The sequence below is a fragment of the Mercenaria mercenaria genome, chromosome 1 (assembly GCF_021730395.1).
Source record: "Mercenaria mercenaria strain notata chromosome 1, MADL_Memer_1, whole genome shotgun sequence".
Lineage (NCBI taxonomy): Eukaryota > Metazoa > Mollusca > Bivalvia > Venerida > Veneridae > Mercenaria > Mercenaria mercenaria.
Window position 1 is genome coordinate 68992407 of NC_069361.1, and position 19653 is coordinate 69012059.

The following is a 19653-nucleotide window of genomic DNA, read 5'->3' on the forward strand; positions in this document are numbered from 1 at the left end:
GTCTTTCTAATATTGACGCACTACCAGTATATGATATCAGGGTATCACGTAAGTAATAGGTGGATAATATAATGAACGTTTTCATGATAGACTATGTTTTGACTAATATGATAAGTCATATAGGCGTTGTTTGCTTTGTAATTTTGATTTACATACCGTATACATACCGAAAATATCTGCGTACACTCACCGTCACGTCATGCATCTGCAATGGCATATATATGTTCATGTAAATTTATGATACATTACTTTAATTAATTGGAATAAAAATAAAGTAAACAAAATGTTTAGAGTTCTGCCAGCGGCTTTTGCAACTTTTCAAAACCGATACGTCTTGTTTGCATTGCCATAATAAACTGTTTTTCGACAGTTTCCCGAGTAATGTTACATGGCCTAAAATACATGTTACTATGTCGGTGACATATTCGTAAACTTGTATGTACGTATATAATAATTTAGATTCCAATGTAATTACAATGTAACAATATGGTAATCTGAAGAGATCCCTATTTCTTGTCAATTATTTTCTTTTGAATAATGACACATATTTAGCAAAGTAATAATATTATATAGGCCGCGTCATGTGAAAAGCTACACTGTGCCTTTGGGACCGGTATTATTCCAGTATAGATCCGTACAGTCTGATCAGGATCTAAACTGTTCAACTACAAGCTTCTGTAAAGTTAGTAGGGTCTGAAAGCGAACGATATGGATCCTGATCAGACTGCGCGGATTTGCAATCATATCTAGATCCAGACTAGTCGCAAAGGTACACAGACTTTTTATTTATGTTGATTTTCTCATGATGCAACTCATGTGATAAATATACTTAATATGAGTATGTGTGTATTTTTAAAATTATTTAAATTATAGCGTACCAGACTGGCTATTGTAGTTAATACCGCTGCAGCGCTGATTCCAAACCCCATCCGCAGTGAACGCTGGCTTCATCTGGTTATCGACGCTCCGCTCCCTGACAAATGGAACAAATGTGCAAACCTATACAGTCAGTTTGTATTGAAACTATGGCGATGAACATCCACGATTTATAGCATCGATGCATCAATCGTTTTATTTTGTCATATTCGGTGGTACTTGCATAATGTGGTAGAGAATTTTATCATGGTAACAAATTCGTGTATATTATCTCTAATACTAATGTATTTGGTTTTTGTACACTTTGTAAAATACCTGTTTACTTCTTCAAATAACATGATCTCCACGTTAACATCATCGGTACACGAGTCCTTCGCAACTGCATGATTGAGAAACTGATTTCTCTCTCCCGTTTTTTTTCAGCGTTCTATAAGCTACGGTTGGCAGGTTTATATAGGAGAGAACATTATTCATTTGACTCTCTCCTATGCCGGCATTTTGAAACTCTTCCGGAAGTGGATGTTCAAATTAACAGTCGGCGGATATGACGTCATGTCATGTGTCAGTGGTCAGTTGGCGCAAAACAATATAAGACTACATATTAGTTATCAGCGATAGGGTCGGTTACTTATAACATTCACTTACCAGAAACTGTAACTTTATCAACTAATGTACGTATGCGCAGGATTCGATATCAAAGTTTACAATTAATTTACCCTCAGTTATATTTGCTTATTATGTGTTCTCCTCGTAAAACAAATATCAAACACGTGTACGTGTACAAATATCAAATTGCATGTGACGCTTAACGTACATGGCCTCTAACGTCAATAACGTTGCGTTTTACGTAAACAAATCGGAAGGACAGTGTCTTCAACAAAATATTGTGAAAAACTAAGATAGTTAAGTTCCCCTTTTTATTTGACAAACTATATATCAGAAGGAACACGGGTTGCTCAATGAAATGATAAATGTCCGTTATAATGTAGTGCGATACCACTGATAAACACGCTAGTCCTTATATAAATTAAATAAAGCTTCAAATTTTGAAGTTTCGCTGATTTTAAATCGTAATTAGACATTTTAGAAGACTCATAATGGCGATATTTTGGGCATTTTGGCGCCCTAAGTTGAGACGTTCGTGATCACTGATAAAGTAAAGGAGCCATAGTGCTATAGTTGGACCAAGTTTCATCAAAATCGGAAGGAATGCCATATTTGACGAATAAGGTATCGACCCTCCTTAAATGTGTAGGGCGCATTAAAATGGCTCGGAAGACACATTTAACAGCAAACGGAACCTGTGAACTTTCAATCACTCTCAATTTATTCTTCAGGGAAATGAAGATTTAGAGGAAGGCTTTGTAGCGAACAACAACTGCCAACCCGTCCTCGATGCCCTTTTCAATTTCCCTCCACTTTTCACGTGCGCAAAGGATAACAGGTGTGAAAACACTACAAACATGATAGACCATCTCTTTGATGGCTCCAAATGTTTGAATAAGGATGGCACTCAAGGAGACCAGGTTTGGTAACTTTGTAATATATATTTATACGAAATAATATTTTATATGATATAATCGGTGTTGTATTAGTAACACACCAATACAAGCATCAGCCATCGTTTTAAACTACCTTAGGTGGAATGATTGTATATTGTTCGGATTCCTGTGAAAGCCATACAGCTATAGATAATTAAGTCTGTATCTATTTATCTGTGTGCTTTTGCTTTTAAAGACATTTGGTTTTCCCTAGCTGTAATGTATATATTTAAAAAAAAAGTAAATGTTACAGAATAACTGTTTACAAGAAAGTTAGTATGACAGAATCTTGGTTAAAATGCACAAAATATATCAAAGTTACAAATTAGATACTTTAAAATATTCATTATAATAATCTAACCTATTTATCGATACATTTGGTTCCGGTAAGAGATTCGATTATCCAAAGGACAGTTAAATTGAGTAATTGTACAAGGTAAAGACGCGAAGATCCGATGGCGTAATAATACGAAGTGAAAACGCGAAAACACTGTGCGAAAACTGATAACACGCAGTCACACTGTGTCTTTGCGTTTTTGCAGCATACAACTGTTCCCTCTGCATACGGGCGAAATTATGAAAGTACAATTTTATAATCATATTTTCGCATCGTAACATCAAGATTTTTCTCATAGGTCATGCGGGTAATATTGCAATAAAAAGTACGATGTTTTGGCATCGCATTATCGCGGCATCGAGTCGCATCTTCGTGCTTACGCTGTCGGTCAGCGAAAGGGTAAAACAATGATAGTCCAATGGAACAGAGTTATATTCTTGTGAAATAACTATAATCACATTCTGATGGAAATGTCTCCAAAGAAAAAGCAACAAGCATGCATTCAACTGAGGACGAAAAACCTGTGCTTTTTAATTTTTTTTATTTATCTTACTTTTAGGTTTGTTTCAACGGAGAATGTGTGTCAGAATTTGCGCTTTGTAGTAAGAAGTCTAAAAAGGAAGAAGAACAAGAAAGGGAAAGAATGTTAATAAAAAGAAGAAGGGAAGAAAATAGGAAAAGAAACGAAGAAGAAAAATATGGGAAAGAAACAAAATAAAAGGTCCAGCAGGAGGAATTAACAAATGCAGGAAATTGATCATGAATGTACCTTGTTTAGTCTTCATTGTATGTTATTCTTACCTAATGCTCAATCCTCCCGTTGAAATTATATTATGCAGATAACTAAACAGACAGATAACTAAATAGACAGAACTAAAACGTTCGATGTACATTTCTTTGCAAATGAAATAAATGCATTTTATCAGTGCATGACATACCTTGCTATTTATTATTTCACGGAAAGTTTGTTGAAGGAGATGACAATTCATAACATTATTCAGTTCAGTTTGAAATATTATTATAGATTCAAAAATATGGTATCTTTAATTCTGTCTTATGTTATCCATAGGAATTCCTGCTTGAATTTATAAAATGTGACAATATCACAGTCATTCTAAAGGTGAAATTAAATTATAAAACGTCCACATGTGAAATAATTCCAAATTTCTCTAAAAAATCCCCTTATTTCATCATTGGCAGTATCTCAAAAATAAGAACATGTTTATTTTCTTTTACTATATAAGTAGTACATGTATATGCAGCTCTTTACATTAAAAACAAATGACGTTTGTCAATTTTCATATGAGGACCTTAAGGCATAAGGCATATTACTCAGAAATGTATTTATAACGTGATCGATTGGCTTAGAATAATTGTAATCGGTTATTATAACCCGCTCCTATTTAACTAGATTATTCTGTCAATAAATGATGAAAACAACGTTCAGCGTTTCTGATCACACGACATTCGAATATACACCGTACCAACGGGTCCATCTGTTTCAATAGTGACATAATGTTTCAAACCCGATATAGTAAATTTTATCATTTACATATAAAAGCCACGGTCATATTACTCAGAAAAGTATTTATAACGCGCAACCATATACAATACAACTCTTATTCTGTCTTCTTTGAGTGCTTTTATAAATATAAAATTCCCCATTTTCGGAAGAAGGTGATAATAATCTCTTATGAAACATTAATTAGCCAGTTGTTAGCACATTTTTGTCTTGCTTTTATCATGTTAAACTGAAATATAACTATTGTTAAATGTCAACACATTTTTGATAATTAATCAATTTATCAGTATGTTTTGATATCACCATATATTTCAAATAAAATAACAACTTTAATAACCCATTCATATCGAGTAACTGTGAAATCCATTTTGCACGTTGAGCAATTACAATATCCAAACCTAAAGCACCGTAGACGAGGTGGTCGGGTGGTCAAGGCAATGGACTGCTTATCTATTGGGCGCTGCCCGCGTGTGTTCGAATCCCATCCTCGTCGATTTTTTAAAAACTTTCTTTACGTTGACTAATAAACGACCATAGGTCCAGCTTCTTTCGTCATTTGATGCGTCAGATTTCTTTTAAAAAATCGGTTAATACCTAAAGGTTTCCCATCACCGTAATGTTAAAAATATTTTCATCTACATCAGATATTTTATTCGATAATGAAGATGTTGTAAACTATTGCATGCAATTCGATAAAATAATACTCCTTAATGAAACAGAACTTGGAATAAACACGTAGAAGGCCATTCATTGGCAAAATTTAACATTGAGGGGAGCATACTATTAGGTCTAGTGGTTAAGGTGTCGGCCGCTCAACCCGGGGGTCGTGGGTTCGAGCCCCACTGGGTTCACGACCATAACTTCTCATATGACACCAGTACTGGTTTTTCCAGGAAGCGGACTCGAGAGTGTGAACAATAAGCTTAAAGCTTTCATCACATCGAGCTAAAATAAATTAGTATAAACTAACATTTTCCTTTCAAGCATTAGCTTCGGACAACACAAATTTCCTTTGCATCAGTACAGAAGTTTTGTCGAATATATCGATATAATATCGCTGAGAGAAATACTAGTCATATGGTTTGACAAGCAGTGACTCGTTGTTTACTTGTTACATTCGCTTTGCTTATCTCCAATACCGTTCATTGCAATTTTAATTCATATTGCTTACACATCATGTTTTATTAAAGTCATTGACACAATGGTAAATTTAAGGTACAATGGTTTCATGATTCCTAAATTTGATGTACATCTATACAAGTATCAAATTTGAGCTGTTAAAGGTTACACATGTTAGCTTAATTGATTGACCTTTGATGCTGTGAAACGGAAAGAACTTTGGAAGAAATAACATTTTATATTATATTTATAAACATTAGCGGTCTCATTTATCAATACGTAAAATATATTTAGATTTAATCATTGTAGACAGTATGTCTATATTTTGATAGAACTTGTTTAATTAAGTTGGTAGATATGTCAAATTTAATTTTTAATTATTTCTTTGAACAAATAACGTACAGTTAAATTAGTGCGATATATATGCTTATAATAATAAAATGCGTTCGGTTATAAATTATATTAGTTTGCGTACAATACCAACATCTTCGTAAATATTGCTGAAATTTCCAAGTTTATACCAGAAGGAAATGTTCTAATGTTTCATAGAACAATTATCTCAAATGGAACCGGAAGAGCAGCTATCCTATTATGTTATTTGAATAGTACCAAGAACCTCCTGGCCACAGCGCCAACGACGGTATTTGAAACTAATTAAGGTTGGACACTTCACCTTCAATTAGTTTATTTATTTGTTTTTATTGAGTTGCTAGTTACAAGTCACATCTACTCAATTTAGGTCATATGACGAGTTCATTGTGAAGGAAGATCTCAGGTGTTCCTGTTTTTCAAGCACAGCCAGGCACCTGCGTAGAACCACCTAACCTCAATAAGCTAGCTGGATAACCTCCGCACTTGAATATTCTACGACCCAAGCGAGGATTCAAACCCACCTCGGTAAGGGGAAACTGATTCAAAGTCGGCAGCCATAACTTCTCTGTCACGAAAGCCCTACACCTTAAGAAAGGGGCATAAAACAGTATTATTACATGAACTGAATGATGAACATTCGGTAAATTTAATATTAAATTTTCTTATTTGCATAAGACATGAACACGTCATAGTGTGGGTGGGTATATAATCATTTCCACAAATAAGTAATCTGTGTAACTGTTCCTGGGGTTTTCCTTTTGGATCAAATATATATACGGTTGAGCAGTTGCGGATAGAATAGGCCACTTCATGTTGATTGAAATAAAGTGGGTGTGAAAATGATTTATAATGTAGGTTTCTATCTAAAGGAAAAGCACGTGCAATGAGAACAGAAATGTCTCTTTAAAAGTAAGAAGACGAAAGGTAAAAAAATGCATTTTATAATTATTACTGTTCGTTTCATGTCATACACAATATAACTTTCTAAAAATAGGCTTACATTTCAGAACTTCACTTAACGTTTAAGTTAATTGCAAAACATGCGTTGTTACGTGTATTATTCCAATTGCATACAATAACAAAGCTGTCTGAAAAACAATGTTGTTTTTTTTTTGTTTGTTTGTTTCTGTACGTCACCAGAATTTCCAACAAAACGGTAGTACGCTGTTGTGTTTAGACTAACACAATATGCCAACATCAAGGAAATAATAATGATTGCGTTGCCATCATTAACTGTTCAATGCATGATGATTTAACGTTCAGATGCTTAAAATGTAAATGATGTATCCTACTAAACCAAACAAATATTTGAGAGCTTAACACAATAAAAAGTTGGAGAAAATTACAAATTTGATTCCTGTGTGCATTTTCCATATCATTTGCTTTGAACAAGTTTCTTAATTATATCGTAATAACTGATTAAAGTGAATTTGAAAATTCTGGTAACTTTAAAAATCTCAAATAAATGAGAAAGAAATTTAAACAATGATTCCAAAGCAGAAACCAAATATGCAGCAGCTCTAAAAGTTGTTGACAAAAAGTAAATTGTTATTGTCACAAATTGACATACGGGCCTTATTTTATCTGTAGTGTAAATGCAGGTATTGCATCATCATTTTGTAAATTTTTTAGTTATTGAGGGAAATGTCAGATTTCACGCATAAAATACCTCTAATGTTTTTCTGTATTTAATAACTTAAATTTCCATGTAAATTTCATTAAATTCGGTTCAGTAATAAGAAAGTTGATATTTTATAAACTTTAGTAATTTATGTTTTTATCCCCAAAACCACAATAACGGGCCTTAAATTGTCAATTTCAATCCGCGCCAAAGTAGTCCGATTTCCCGGCTATATCATGATTCCCGTGGAAAAGCAAATAGTCATAGTCCAAGGCTTAGCCGTGAGTCCCATGAAATTTATTATTTGGCGGGACATTACCCTACAAATAGACTGGACTAGATATGCCTTGCGCACACCACCTTCCGACATTATAGACGAATCTATGTCTGATTAATTTTTCTTGCTAGAAATTTATGCTCGATCGAGGTAAGAAATTTATTTGTTAGATTTTTGTATGATTTTTGCATTACGATTTTTATTTGGTAAATTTTTGTTCATTCTACAGAATTCTGTAACATTTACTTTTCGGCATGTGATTTTAGCTAGTTTCGGTATGTCAGGATAATTTATTAAATTTTTCAGACTTTTGTAAATTATTTCGAAAGAGGAATCTAAAATGTTTCGTTTATATAAGATGTAAAATTTGTAACATGATATTTATAAAGCACTGTTTCAAAAACATATGTCAAACATTTCGTTGTTATGGAACGCCATTACTGCATTGTATTTTTATGTATAAATATATATGGCAAGTCTAGTACCATGTATATATTATTGTTATATAAAATTGTGTGCCAGTCTATTGCATATACATACAATGTCCGTTTTGTTGTATGGCATTAGATATTATATGGATGCCAACTATGATATAACGTTTGATTTACATTGAATTTTGTTAATTTGTAGTTGTAAATAATAGCTGCAGTTAATCATTTCCGTATCTATATTTTTCATCATAAACCTTTCATATCTTTTTCATACTTTGACTTCAGTCTTTTAAGTAAGTAATTTTTGTAATAATGGAAGTAATTAGTGACGTATTTTAATCACGTGACGTCTGAACTTAGTAGCACATATATTTTGTAGAAGTAGCACGTATTATTTATGGGAGCCTACGGAGGTATGGTGTACCCAGAGGAGCAGTTTTATGCCCTGACTTATTTGTTTTGCTATGGTGCTTACCATATGTTATATATTTTAGCTTCTTCCGCCAGACGATTTTACCTGGTGATGTCATAACCCGGAAGTACAATGCCCGAGGTTCACTTGTCTTCACTGGGTTGGATGTGATTTTCCCAGCGCAGAGCTTTCGTCCCATGGTTGTGCAAACCGCAAAGACGCTGATTTTTGTTATCCTCTGAAGTCAGCTCAGGGATGCAATTACCTACCACCATAGGGAGCCAAAACGGAATCAACGTATTCACGGTTTAAAGGGACTTGATTTAGAGATACGTTTATCCATTGTTTGTGCTACTTAAAGTTCGCAACTAAATTAAAGAACTGTGTCACGTCACTTTAAAATGGAACTGTAAGAACTTTGTATCTGGTGATACTGAACTTTGATTTTTTTTCTTTCTTTCTTATAATCAGTTTTTTTTCATATCATCTATTCATTGTTAATAATCATCTTATGTAAATAAATTTGTAAATATTGTAAAGGGTGTTGATTTGTTCTGATGGTTACTGTCGCCGGTACGGCCTTTCCTGTCACAGTTATGTTATTTATCCATGATACGATGATATTTAATAGATCAATTTAAGATACACAAAAGGCTTTCGTAATACATATATTGTATATTAGTTGCCAATAGTTTTATCACTTTAAAAGTGACATAATCTACTTGATGCTTTGATTTTGTCATTGTTTAAATGTTTTACTGCATCTATATATTTTGAATACTGGTTTTAAATTGAATCATAAGGAGTTCACTGTAAATATTTACGTTAACAATTTTCTTATAGACTGGATCGAGGATGGAAATATACAAGTGTTTACACCAAACTTTAATTATGTTAAAAGAAAAATGTTTAATCAAAAGTCAGGAGTTACCGTTTATTTTATGGTCAAAGTCAAATATAAGACCAAACATATAAATTGGTACATTGTAACATGGCAGGTAGACACAAGTGAAAAGTGACCATGCGTTTGGCAATAACATGGAATGACGACTGACTTGGAAATCAAACTAATGCGTATCAAGATGAATAATAGCTGAAATTCAAGTCCAAAAGTAAGGACAAATGTCAAACAGGAAATGCTAAATTCTAAGAATACATCTACGCAACTCTAGAAACATGCTAAATGTAATTATACAAATTTGGTTTTTGAGTAATATTCTATACTTCATAGGAAATTAATGTTATGTTTATGAAGGTGTCTGCAAGCAATTGCGATGAATAGTGTCTGATCGACAGATATTTTAGAATTAGCTTCTCTTCATGAAATTATAGTTCTTCATCTTTTGATTACATGTTAATTTCAATCCAAATTCATTTCCTTGGATTTAACTTCAATGCGTTATCTATTGCATTCCAAATTTTTATGCAAGAGAAAATCTCCTTTTGTCAGAACTACATATTGTGTTTTTGTTAACTGAACGATGTGTTCGAGTGGTTATGCAACGTTTCCACTTAGCCACGAAGTCCACGATTTAAAAAAGCGCGGCGCTCCATGATTTATTGCATGTATTTTGTATTACTACGCTTTCCTACGCTTTCTTACGCTCTCGGTACCAACACGATTCTGGTAAAGATTTTTTCATCGCGTTTTCTCAAGTTCTCTTACGATTACCACGATATGCTATCACGTTTTGTCACGTTCTGTTTATATCCCTCACGTTATCAAGTTCTGTTAAGCTCTCCTACAATTTATGGCCACGATTTGATCAAGATTGTCACGTTTTGAGCACCATTGGAGTATAAATAGGAGGCATGGTTCATTCTCTCATTCTCTCCAGAGATTCCAAAGAGGAACGAGATACGCATCCGAGAGATGAAGAAGATGCTGAATTGGCAATTTTCAAATATGCCTATACTCGTCGGCAGCAGCAACAAAAAACGGAACAGGGCAGGATAGAAGAGAGAGGAAGGAGAAGAAATAGAAGACCTGGTTAAGTGTAAACCGAAGGCACCAATTGGGACAATACTCTCAACTTCTTAACAGAGAACTCAGGCGTGAAGATGCTGGCTCCTACGTCAACTATGTATTGATGCCTCCAGATCTATTTGATGAGACCCTGGGAAAAAATAGCACCAAACATAGAGAGGAGAGGCAAAGTACCAGACGAAAACCCCTATCACCTGGATTGAGACCCTCACCTCAGACATCTGGCCACTGGTGATGATGTAGGTGCTCCTTCCGCTGGCTCCACAAGGACTTCTGCTGGAGCTTCTTCAGCTGCTGGCAATGGTGGGGTAGATTGGACAACCTTGTCATTCCTGGCAGAATCTTTGTAGAGTGTCGAAAACGCCACGAATCTTGCAGAGCGTGGAGCCACATTGTGGAAACCGGAACTTATCGGAACGTCACAGAGCGTGGGAGCCAATCGGGATGATCGTAACAGAACGTGCCGCAGCGTAACGGAATTACTGATACTACTAATATATATTGACGAATCGTAATAGAGTGATAGAGCGTAAAAGAAACGTAGTGGAATTGAATTGGAACCTAAGGAATCGTGTTTCTAAGTTCACCAAAATCCTCTAGGTTGCAGCATCAAGGTCTGATGCGCTACGTTAAGGTCTGTTACGCTGTACTACGCTCTACTACGATTCCCACGTTCTATCACGCTCTCTGAAGATTTAACGATAAATCGGGATAATCGTGGAAAATATTTTGACTGTCAATCCTTACGAACATCATGATTCCACAAATAATATTCCACTAATAATAATAACTAAATGGGTTGGAATGCTTATTACAATGTGAAATAGACACCACAGCCCGTTTTGTACAAAACGGATTGTGACAGAGGGCCGCTTTATTATAATACAGTATAAAACCTTGTTTTAGCGTGAAGCACATGTTACATCTCGTGACTTCCTCAGTAAAAGATTTATGTGCAACAAGTGTACTGCTATATAAGAATGTTAAAATCGAACTCAAACATAGGTGTGTTATCGTTGTTTCGTTTATCGTCAAATGTTATGATGGCTTGCCCACGCGGTCGAATACAATATAAAAATAGATCAGATTTTACCGAAAATCATTCTGTAATAACCATGTTAAATACGGTAAAATGGCAGGTTTGATGCCGATGTCCATATTCCCTACCATTTGTTTTGAAACTGTTTCTTAAACTTGTCATAATAACTGATTTAACTTCACTCGTCTCCATTATATTAGTACCTATATGTAATAAGGACGCCGTTGAACGCGAGAATTGATGTACTACAATAGCTGCAGAAGCTTTAACGAAAAAAGTATCATATTATTTATTAAGTATTTGTCTCGATGAATTTGCAAGATGAGTTTTGAAATCAGTTCAAATAGAAATTGTATAAAATACATGCTATTTCTTTAAAAGTAAGCTCTACTAGTGAATCTAGCTAATGCTAGTTAAGCTCACTTTTAACAACAGCTACATCTATTTCGAATATTGTTATATCAAAATAATGTTCCGTTAAAGATTAGGTCAGACAGAATAAATGCTAGTATTACATCTGTTACATCTATTTATTCTGACAGTATGCAAGTTTTAACATTAAACTTCAACATAGAAAGCATGTCTCGTCACAAGTTTTTGACCAAAACCTAGAGAAGTTACTCACCAATGGAATAATGAGTGACTATTGAAATATTTGAAACACATGACAGTTGTGAAACAAGATAATACGTTTTGACAATAGCATGATTGGCTTGCAAATTGAACTAAATTGCCTGCGTTAGAAACGTTTAAAGACGAATTAGATAATATTCCCCAGACAACTTTGATTTTTGAATAAGTTTCCACACGCCGGTGTACACAACTTTTAAGTTAATGATTCGTTCTGCACGCTGTAACGATGAATAGTGTCTGATAAACAGAATATTTAAAACGACATTACCTCCTCTTCATGCATGTACATTCAATTTTTTGCAGTCGCTGCCGACCTAAATAAAATTACATATTTATTTACGGTCGGAATGCGTTTCCTTGGATTAAACAACATTCTATTTAGTTCCAGCAAGATATTCATGCAAGAAGGAATCGTCATTTTTCAAAACTGCAAAACTGCCTTTCCTTTAATTCTGAATTTCCACTATGACATAACGATGGAAAAATTCCCGAAGACTGTAAGACAGATGAGAAAAGTTAACTATGTAATCAAATTTGGTAATACTATGAAACGAATGCAAAAACGTATATGTAGTACACTTTAATATAAAAATGTTGATGAAAATAATAAGAGCAAAAAGAAAAGGAAAACGGATAGAAAGTCAGAAAACATTTGAAGATGACTAGAACTATATTCTGTCAATTTCTACGACAGTATATTCCCAGCTGAACTTTTTTACCATATACGTTTTAGGCAGTTGAATTAGACAAATACTTACATTTATTTGCCAATTAATTTGCAAGCAGTGGGTTTTTTTTTATTATTAGTTATCATGAGATAGGCATAATTTCAGGCGAGGACATGCGTATGAGTTCCATTACTTACTTTCCTTACGCCATCGTGGTGGATTTCTCCATAGAAATAATCGTCACTGCGCTTTGCGATGGCCGTACAGCCAATTCAAGCATTATAGCTACAGTCACACATACGGATATGTCCCTGCGTTGAGGTACCGTGCGGATGGGTTTGGTCTGTGGGGAGGGGCGGACATGGATAAGTACGGAGCAATACGTCATAGTGAGAAACGGGGAACAAAAAATAGAGGACACGAATAAGTACTACGTTGAATTACGTTTTACTGCACCTGTCAACTTGCCCAGTGCGTGGACGGGTCTGCGGTGAACTACGCTGAACTACGCTTAAGTACGGGCAGCCTCGGATAACTACGTTCAGCTACGGATCAATACGTCAAGGTACGTTTTAGTACGGATAACTACGTTTTAGTACGTTTAACTACGGATGAAGAAATTTCAACCAAGTTGGACTAAAGACACGCTTAAACGGCTACGGATTGCTCAAACTTGTGTGCATGTTCAAAAGTTGGAGAAACTTGCAAGTTTGAGATAAGTCTTGAATGCGTTTTGACCAAAAGTTGGTACGGATTGATACGGATTACTACGCTGGACGTAGCTATCCGCACCGTATGTGTGACTGGGGTATATAAGAAAAATATCTATATGTAGAGATAGTACCTAAGTTTTTCATAGGTATGAAGTTAAATAGCTTTTTTTGTGATCAAGGAAATGTAACTCTTCTTGGACCTGGATAGCAGGAACATCAAATGGACATAATATAGCGAATATTTTCTACTTGGGTGCATTTGAATTTACATTCAACTGTGATCTGGATATCTAAATAATGATCCACGGTACTGTGTGCTAAAACATAGACCAACTGGAACAGTCCTTTAACAGCAAAAAGATGCTGTAGCAAAATAAAAAGTGTTAAGCTCTAAATGGGACTCGAACCCAGGACCTCTAACACCTAAGGCGAACACTCTAACACTTCCCTATAACAGCAGTAGCTATAGCTAGGCAGTTTAAGTACACCGATTACATTACGTGAACTTGAACAGTTTTGTGACAATAACACATTATCGGCATACTCCGGATTATCGGCGTATTCGCTTTGTATTCGCTTTGTTACCTAACGGCAATTTTCGTGTAAAGAAAATATAAAATCTAATGCTGCAAACGTTTTAATTGGTCAAAATTCCCCAAATTTATCTGACGTGTGTTTTAGAGTATGAACGTACTAACTGGTAGTACCAGTGAAATATAACTTACACTGAATCATATATATTTGCCTTTTAGCAGCTGGCGAATTGCAAAGACAGTGGGCTTTGTCCAAATATAAGCAATTACTTGACGAGTTTCGAGAGGATTTCAATTGATAGGAAATTACAGTAACAAACTAAGTACCTTTCTGCAGCACATGGAGTCATTAGCATTCACTGTCAATCAGTATTACGACTAAGATCGACGACCATTCATTCATTCATTCAAATAATTTATAGACAGAGTCCCTTGTTTACATTTTTAATCGTAACCGGTGCTCTTGTAAAAACCACTGTTTTTGAAAAATCGAAGAATGCGAAGAGCTATGGTACGGTCTCTACTATATACTTATTTCCTATGTTTTCAACAGCCAGTTGTGTAAAATAAATATCAAAACAGTATCTCGACGAGGATGGGATTCGAACCCACGCGGGCAGAGCCCAATGGATTAGCAGTCCATCGCCTTAACCACTCGGCCACCTCGTCTATATAATATTATAAAGTTTGACATGTGATAGATTTTTGATTAGCTTACGTTCCGTTCGAAAAAATTTACATTTGATTTATATTCATAGGTTTATCTTAATATAACTGATATAATACTGATTAAGTAGTAAAATGTTGAATTGTTTCAGCTAACAATAATAATAATGATAATAATAATAAAAAAAATATTATACGTTAAGTGCATTTCGTAACCACCGGATCCAAACAGGTCTAAAAAAAGTGTCGTATTTTCTGTTGAATTAAAACAAAAATGTTGTATCACAGTCGTTAGCGCTTAAATATTTTATTAAACAATCGATTATTACTTGTAAATTTAGCATCAGTATAGCCTTGATTCATCAAATTAAAAGCAAGGCATCCGATAATAAAAGGCTTATAATTCAAACGAAAGTAGAAGAAAATCACAGTATTGATGTTACAACTTTATTATTGAATATGTAAAGGACTTCGGACACTTTCTATATGAATGTGCCTATTCCAAGAGTGAAAAATAAACCACTCAGAAATAAATATTTAATTACAAATACCATCAAAATACATACTTAGATTATTTCTTAAAGTCAAATTTTCAATATTTGTTTCGTAAAACGGTGATTTTTAGCTCTAAATTGAATTACGTACCCTGTTAATATATGTACTTATGTTCTAATTCGCTTCGCTCAAACGAGCATAAATTATTTATAACCTCCAAGCATACACCTTTTATATATAAACAACAAACAACTGTATATATTTAGGCCTGAGGCCGCCCGGGAGCCGTCTTTATTTGTTAACCCAGCCGTAACAATCTCAGATTCTGAACATACAATAATATTATTGCGTTAATATGAATATTTATATACCAAAAAACACTTGAATCAAATCTTTTTAATCTTAAATGCAGCCAAACTCTGAATGAATCTAATTATTTATCAATTTTTTGATTTCATCCTTAAACTGTCGTTGTTATCTGAACCGAAATATGTTTTAGAAACCAAAGTCGGACTGCAGAAAGCGGGGCACGCAACCCTACTCCGTCTTCGGAGGGGGACGTGCGACATCAGAAAAATGCCATATCCTTTAAGAGGATTCCTTACTCCCGTGCTTTGGAACTGCAGCAAGTAAGTGCGCCTGTCCGATGATTCCCTAATTTTGAATCCAAATTTAGTTATAAAATAGTGTTCAATACGTTCTCAAAATTGGAAAGCAAACAGTAGAATTAGCATGTAAAGAACGATAAGATTAAATACTCTGTAAAACAATGCACAAATTAAGAATAAATAATCCAGCATGCCTTCGATATAGAAAGTTCATAATCCTGGTAATTTTATAATAAGTATTCCGAATTCGCTTGTATGTTCTTCTAAGGAATTTTCTGAAAATATAATACATAAGTACATGACGTTTATGCATAAAATGGATAATGTCTAGAATATGAAATGGTAACGGACGTGACTGAATCACTGAATGTAATCTTCGAAACTATGAGCACGTTTAAACCAATATAAATAAAAAGGAATAATATTTACGGATGTTTAGGAAAAACGAAAATATAATTTTATTATATTTTCGGAAATTTAGCAACTCGACGGCTGTAATGTGCGACACTCGAATGATTGTCAAATCATAATTCCGTGCAAAATACCCGCCAAACCTGTTTACACAGTACACACCAATCAAAAAGAAAATCGCTGAACTATGAAAAACACCTTTAAAGGTGTATACCCGCCGATAATAAATACATATATAAAATCTATTTTTCTTTATACAACATTGTTCCCCTCCGTGCATCAAAACCATATTTGGCCAGCATATGTAGATATTAATTATACACATTTTCTGTGACTGTAACTATTGTGTTGATGCAAAGGGAGGGGGTTGGGCGGGTCGGGGCGGGGGCAGTACTTTTAAACAAAAAATATAACTACAGGGTGTTTCCAAATGTAAACTAACCAATACTTTTTATATTCATTTTAAATAATTTGATAGTCACATATTTTTACATCTGTTTGTAACTCAAATAACATACAAATGTTTGCAAAGCGTGCATATAGGTATGTTATACATGTATTGTAGTGATAGAAGCAAATACTGTGAAATCATTATTAATCGTTGGGTTGAATTGTACTTCATGTTCTTCCTTTTGTGAAAACTGAACTGAAGATTGTTCTTTGTGGCGGACTAAGCCTAAACACCACAACAAAGAGGCAATATGTGCACAGCAGTTAATCTGATCCTGACTATAGTCTAGCCAACAGCCTGTGATGCATAGGTCAAGAACAATAGGTTCTTGGCAGGTTATATCAGTGACGGTTTCACATTCAGTGTGATGCCATGAAAGTGATGTGTAAAGTCGCTTTCCATGCAGATGGCATATACAAATACGGCTAGACTCGAAAACGAACTAAAAGGTCCAGCCGAGCTTCAGGTGGATTTTTTATGCAGCAGCCTGCTTCTACTTTAGCCCAACAAATGACTCATTCCGAATGTGTTTTGCCCACAACTTCAGCCCTGACTTGCACAACATTATCTTTAGCAGGGTTGCGGTCAGACTCATCCTGAGTTAACTTTTTCTGATACAGCTTCCGTAGGTAAGCCCACAAAGAACTGTCATTTCGGATACATTTTTATTTACATGTTTTAGCCAAATATTGTCTATGCCACTGGTTCTTATTCCTAGCGAGAACCCTACGGCCATGATAAGACGTCTGCCTTTTCTTAGTATTAAAGTTATACAGCACACACATAGCTAGGTGCCATCACTTATAACAGAGCTATACAGACATGTACATGTACTTGAATAACCAAGTGCTTACTGCAATAAAACTGACCGGTCACTTATACATGTATATCTGTAGCATTCCTATTCACAGTGTAAAGATAAGAAAGTAAAGTAAGGCAAATCAAGGTTGTTTGCAAAAATAGTGTTCTCTTTTTTATCTATTTATAGGATTTTAACCTTAAAATGTTATTTTTCCTTAAATAAACAGATGTTGCCACATTTTCAGTTGGAATTCATATATTTGAAACTTCCGTAAAGTGATGACATCATATTTTTACGGAAATTAAACATTTTATTTTTTCAAAAACATATACCCTGGCCTAGATTAAATTAAAAAAAAACCCATCTTGATAAGAACGGATACAAACCAGTTTCTGCTGTAATATGTTAACTAACACATTGGTTTATATGTGATTCGAAACGATTCTGGTATAATTTAAATACTTAATGAGAATTTGCATTCAAAATGTAGGCTAGAAGCATATGATAGTGTCCGAAGTCCTTTGGCATTCAGTATTATAATACATCTAATATTTACGTATAAAAACACCTATAGATTGGACAGTATACCAAAAGCAGGTACTAGTATTGCAAGGACCCTGACATTATCAACACATCATATTTATTTAAAGACTTTAGTGTACATTTTATTGCTGCAACCTTTTAATAAACAATGTAGGAGCAAATAGGCCGCGTCATACCAAAGAAGTGAAAAATGGTATCAGCAGCTCCCTTGCTTGGTGCTTAGCATTAAATGGAAAAATAGCTTCTCTTCCGCGATTGATTCCATCTGAGTAGTCGAGAGTGATTTATATAGGTTGTGGAACTTGCTTCACAATCGACTGAAAAATACATTAGTATAAACTAGCAAATAGCCACTTGTTACTTGTGCATAGTTATAACATTTTATCATATATCTATGTGAAGAAATGTTGAATAATTGCAAAAATATGTATCTTATTAATGCTGACATATTTTAGAACATTTGACTTCAATGACTAAATTTTCTTTTTAAATACAATGCAACACAAACGGGATGTCAGCAACTAGATGTATTTAGATTTTAGCATAAGAGAAAATTAGAGTTGAAACATAAAGGTCATAATCAAAATTAAAATGTAAAACGGAAACTAAATCCTGTATTATATTGTAATTTGGTACAAAAATCAAATCCGTCATAAAAATAACTTGAATAGTTTTTTTAAAAACGTGTAATAGATGGTAAGAAAGTGATATAAACTTGAAATATTTGCTATTAATCTTTTCAAATATTTTCTGTAACATAGCAATTAAGCCGCATGAAATCAAAGAAACTATGGAAATATTGCAGCAACTTGCATCATTTAAAAAACCTGTAGAAAACCAGAGAGGTTAAACTTCTAGAATAATATGCTAACAAAGTATCAGTGTAAGGTCCAGCCATTAAAAAAATGTTTCTCAAAACGACATAACGTTTGATTTACGATTTTGACTTTTTTCTTATATTGACCGGAGAAAGGCAGTACTGTCCTTTCTTTATTTTTTGAGCATTTGTCTTGTCCTAGAGCAGACTGTCATCACTTTATCTTACATTTGTAACTAGAGCAGATTATCATCCTTTCATATTGTTCTAGAGATTATTATCATCTTTTTGTCTTGTTGTAGTCTAAGAGCATGTTATCAACCTTTTATCTTGTCCTAGAGCAGATTAACATCTTTTCTTTATTCTTCTAGAGCATATTGTCACCTTTTTGTCTTGTTCTAGAGCGGGTTATTGTCCTATTATCTGGCCCTAGAGCAGATTATAAGCATATTAACTAGTTCTAGAGCAAATAATAATCATTTTATTTTGTTCTACAGTAGACTATCATCCTGTTATCTTTTTTTTTTGAACAAATTCTTATACTTTGCATTGTTGAAAAGCATGCAAGGTATTGTTATTGAGCGTACAGGTGTGAAAATTAGCATATAACGTAATTTGATATATAAGTCAAGGGCTTTGAAAATATTTTTTATTTGAACCATGCTCATACTATTGAATTAAAGATAATGGTGAGGTTAACGTTAAACTCCAATTACCCAAAGCAATTTGGGATTGTTCTAGTAACGTGTCTTCTATTTAATGGAAGTAATGGTAATCAG

At 34.2% G+C, this 19653-nt stretch overlaps 1 non-coding gene across 1 annotated transcript; it reads right to left on the reverse strand.

Moving 5' to 3' along the window:
• Positions 1 to 14668: 14668 nt before the first annotated feature.
• Trnas-gcu (transfer RNA serine (anticodon GCU)) lies at positions 14669 to 14750 on the reverse strand. The gene has a single exon. It is a non-coding gene; the product is annotated as a tRNA-Ser (tRNA).
• Positions 14751 to 19653: the final 4903 nt, after the last annotated feature.